Source organism: Trematomus bernacchii, unplaced genomic scaffold (assembly GCF_902827165.1).
Source record: "Trematomus bernacchii unplaced genomic scaffold, fTreBer1.1, whole genome shotgun sequence".
Classification (NCBI taxonomy): Eukaryota; Metazoa; Chordata; class Actinopteri; order Perciformes; family Nototheniidae; genus Trematomus; species Trematomus bernacchii.
In genome coordinates this window covers 150318-155585 of record NW_022987775.1, presented here as the reverse complement: position 1 = coordinate 155585, position 5268 = coordinate 150318, and positions in this window count along the sequence as shown.

Below are 5268 nucleotides of genomic sequence, written 5' to 3'. Positions count from 1 at the left end.
CGTGGCTTTGATCTGGGTTCATCTGTTTCCTCTGACCTCAAATCCTGAATCCTGACAGCCTGCAGAGGGTTTTCTCCATCCAGTAATAACCCGTCTCCCTGCTGCTCAGCCCGATCACAAGATATTTGTGTTTGTGTGTTAAGCTGCTTCACGTTCTCCTGAGCGTGACCCCGGTGTGAAATCGTTTTATCTGCATATTTCTGATCTCACTATTTATCCACACCAGCAGCGAGGCTAAACAAGCCTGAGAGTCTAGCTAACATGAATGCTGATGTTTACCATGTTAGTTTTAGTTTTAATCCTTTTTTTTAAACAGTTTGTCTCATTGATATCTGTTCAGAACATATACAATATGTGATAGAAAACATCCACAAAGCTTTGGTTATACATTTAAAAACAACAATTACTCCAAAACACGTTTTAATCTTCAAAATAAATGTACCAACACATTCAAATCATTCAAAGTATGAAGTCATGTGGTACAAACGCATGGTAGTATCTTGTATCTTGTATTTCGTTAAGGCCTGTTGTCTTTATTACATCTCTATTTCTGTATTTGTCTCTCGTCTCTTTTCTATTGTATCCTGTCTCCCATTGAGATTTGTTGTCTTTGGTTGCGTCTTGTTGACTCTGGTTGCATCTTGTTGACTCTGGTTGCATCTTGTTGACTCTTGTTCCACTCATAGTCTCTTATTGTGTCTGGTTGCCTCTGGTTGCTTCTTGTTGACTGGTTGCATCTTGTTGACCCGGGTTGCATCTTGTTGACTCTGGTTGCATCTTGTTGACTCTGGTTGCATCTTGTTGACCCTGGTTGCATCTTGTTGACCCTGGTTGCATCTTGTTGACTCTTGTTCCACTCATAGTCTCTTATTGTGTCTGGTTGCCTCTGGTTGACTGGTTGCATCTTGTTGACTCTGGTTGCATCTTGTTGACCCTGGTTGCATCTTGTTGACCCTGGTTGCATCTTGTTGACCCTGGTTGCATCTTGTTGACCCTGGTTGCATCTTGTTGCCCTGGTTGCATCTTGTTGACCCTGTTGCATCTTGTTGACCCTGGTTGCATCTTGTTGACCGGGTTGCATCTTGTTGACCCGGGTTGCATCTTGTTGACCCTGGTTGCATCTTGGTTGACCCTGGTTGCATCTTGTTGACCCTGTTGATCTTGTTGACCCTGGTTGCATCTTGTTGACCGCCTGGTTGCATCTTGTTTGACTCTGGTTGCATCTTGTTGACCCGGGTTGCATCTTGTTGACCCTGGTTGCATCTTGTTGACCCTGGTTGCATCTTGTTGACCCTGGTTGCATCTTGTTGACCCTGGTTGCATCTTGTTGACCCTGGTTGCATCTTGTTGACCCTGGTTGCATCTTGTTGACCCTGGTTGCATCTTGTTGACTCTGGTTGCATCTTGTTGACCTGGGTTGCATCTTGTTTGACCCTGGGTGCATCTTGTTGACCCTGGTTGCATCTTGTTGACCCTGGTTGCATCTTGTTGGACCTCTGGTTTGCATCTTGTTGACCCTGGTTGCATCTTGTTGACCCTGGTTGCATCTTGTTGACCCTGGTTGCATCTTGTTGACTCTGGTTGCATCTTGTTGACCCTGGTTGCATCTTGTTGACTTGGGTTGCATCTTGTTGACCCTGGTTGCATCTTGTTGACTCTGGTTGCATCTTGTTGACCCTGGTTGCATCTTGTTGACCCTGGTTGCATCTTGTTGACTCTGGTTGCATCTTGTTGACCCTGGTTGCATTTTGTTGACCCTGGTTGCATCTTGTTGACTCTGGTTGCATCTTGTTGACTCTGGTTGCATCTTGTTGACCCTGGTTGCATCTTGTTGACCCTGGTTGCATGTTGTTGACTCTGGTTGCATCTTGTTGACCCTGGTTGCATCTTGTTGACCCTGGTTGCATCTTGTTGACTCTGGTTGCATCTTGTTGACCCTGGTTGCATCTTGTTGACCCTGGTTGCATCTTGTTGACTCTGGTTGCATCTTGTTGACTCTGGTTGCATCTTGTTGACTTGGTTGCATCTTGTTGACCCTGGTTGCATCTTGTTGACTCTGGTTGCATCTTGTTGACCCTGGTTGCATCTTGTTGACCCTGGTTGCATCTTGTTGACTCTGTTCCATCATGTCTCGTTATTGTGTCTTGTTGACCCTGGTTGCATCTTGTTGACCCGGTTGCATCTTGTTGACTCTGGTTGCATCTTGTTGACCCTGGTTGCATCTTGTTGACCCTGGTTGCATCTTGTTGACTCTGGTTGCATCTTGTTGACTCTGGTTGCATCTTGTTGACCCTGGTTGCATCTTGTTGACCCTGGTTGCATTTTGTTGACCCTGGTTGCATCTTGTTGACTCTGGTTGCATCTTGTTGACCCTGGTTGCATCTTGTTGACCCTGGTTGCATCTTGTTGACTCTGGTTGCATCTTGTTGACCCTGGTTGCATCTTGTTGACTCTGGTTGCATCTTGTTGACCCTGGTTGCATCTTGTTGACCCTGGTTGCATCTTGTTGACTCTGGTTGCATCTTGTTGACCCTGGTTGCATTTTGTTGACCCTGGTTGCATCTTGTTGACTCTTGTTCCACTCATAGTCTCTTATTGTGTCTTGTTGACCCTGGTTGCATCTTGTTGACCCGGGTTGCATCTTGTTGACTCTGGTTGCATCTTGTTGACCCTGGTTGCATCTTGTTGACCCTGGTTGCATCTTGTTGACTCTGGTTGCATCTTGTTGACTCTGGTTGCATCTTGTTGACCCTGGTTGCATCTTGTTGACTCTGGTTGCATCTTGTTGACCCTGGTTGCATCTTGTTGACCCTGGTTGCATTTTGTTGACCCTGGTTGCATCTTGTTGACTCTGGTTGCATCTTGTTGACCCTGGTTGCATCTTGTTGACTCTGGTTGCATCTTGTTGACCCTGGTTGCATCTTGTTGACTCTGGTTGCATCTTGTTGACTCTGGTTGCATCTTGTTGACCCTGGTTGCATCTTGTTGACTCTGGTTGCATCTTGTTGACCCTGGTTGCATTTTGTTGACCCTGGTTGCATCTTGTTGACTCTTGTTCCACTCATAGTCTCTTATTGTGTCTTGTTGACCCTGGTTGCATCTTGTTGACCCTGGTTGCATCTTGTTGACTCTGGTTGCATCTTGTTGACCCTGGTTGCATCTTGTTGACTCTGGTTGCATCTTGTTGACCTGGTTGCATCTTGTTGACTCTGGTTGCATCTTGTTGACCCTGGTTGCATCTTGTTGACTCTGGTTGCATCTTGTTGACTCTGGTTGCATCTTGTTGACCCTGGTTGCATCTTGTTGACTCTGGTTGCATCTTGTTGACTCTGGTTGCATCTTGTTGACCCTGGTTGCATCTTGTTGACTCTGGTTGCATCTTGTTGACCCTGGTTGCATCTTGTTGACCCTGGTTGCATCTTGTTGACTCTGGTTGCATCTTGTTGACTCTGGTTGCATCTTGTTGACTCTGGTTGCATCTTGTTGACTCTTGTTCCACTCATAGTCTCTTATTGTGTCTGGTTGCCTCTGGTTGCATCTTTTTGTCTCTGGTTGCGTCTTTTTGTCTTTGGTTGCGTCTTGTTGTGTCTTTTCCCTAATTACATCCCACTGTCTTTATCTGTCTCTCATTTTCTGGCGTCTCTCGTTGTCTCTGTTTGCGTCTCTGCGGTTTTAACATCAACGTTTTTTACATGTTTTATGGTCCACTTTATTTTCAGAAAAAAAGACTAATGGCTGTAATTAGTGCAACCACAAATCTTCATGTTGATGTTCAGACGGTTCAGAGAGAGTTCACACACACACACACACATACACACACACACACACACATACACACACACACACACACACACACAATTAAGTCAAATTAAAGCTGAATGAAAGATACATTTGTTTTTAGAAATCCCCCTAAAGTCCCAGCATCCATTGCTTTCGTAAAAAACTGAAATTCCTCCAAAAGTGAAGATGTTCCAGTGTGAATCCAGAGATATAGATGTAACAGAGGAAAGACTAATCTGACAAATTGTCATTCACACCTCAAACACATAATTCGACGTTAGAGGAAATCAAACTCGTGTTTCCATCTGTCGTATTCAGCGTATTTCTCTGTATGTGTTAATAATGAATATAAAGTAACTGACAACGATGTGATGAATGTGTTCACTATACAGGGAAGTGCTGATGTGTGTGTGTGTGTGTGTGTGTGTGTGTGTGTGTGTGTGTGTGTGTGTGTGTGTGTGTGTGTGTGTGTGTGTGTGTGTGTGTGTGTGTCCATGCATGTGTGTGTGATCTCTCCTGGGATTCATTTACATGCAGTCAACACTCAGAGGTCTGTTCAGTCCGTCTGCACACTAACACACTGTTCAGCCTCCTCATCTATTTCACTCAGACGACTGCAGAGCTGCTCAGTCTCCCTCAGTCTCGCCTCCCCCTCCTCTATATAGCCACGTAGCCAGTCATGTGCTCACTGCAAATGTAAAAATAAATCAAAAATATGGTGATTCATCAGGGATTACACTGGTCCTTTAATGTAGCTGTGTGTGTGTGTGTGTGTGTGTGTGTGTGTGTGTGTGTGTGTGTGTGTGTGTGTGTGTGTGTGTGTGTGTGTGTGTGTGTGTGTGTGTGTCTCAGGGGCCATTAGTCACCATCTCTGTGATCATTTACATAATGAGGGTCGACAGCTGACAGATATGCTGATAAGAACTGCATTAACCTACACACACACACACACACACACACACACACACACACACACACAGTAATATGCAAGAAAAAGCCATTCTCCAAAGTTAATTGTGTTTTTATTTCAGGTTTATAAACGTCCAGATTGATGGTTGAACAAATATTATGACTTCTGATCCAATGTTACTTGTTTACTTTGTGATTATATCAATCACACCAATTAAGTTACAGTTTTGATAATGATTGGTCCAGTCTGGCTCAGCTTTTGTTGTTGTTCCTCATAAAAGAGGAATTTCTCTCTGATATTTTATTCGAATAATCCTGAGGGGAACGTGAATGACATTCATCTCAATCCATCCAAAGGAAAATGGTCAAAAAAAGACCCAAAATGATATCAAGACAGCTGGTAATGTTAGCAAACCGGTAAATAGCTTTTTGTATTATAGTAATATCTCTATAATGACATAATTATATAATACATATGTAGATATGTTGTACAGTTTCTGTACAATTCTGTTTTCCCTAGAACCTGCTCTGCTCTGAGATAGTATTTCATTTTTTCCAGGGTTTTTCCATCCTAGCTGC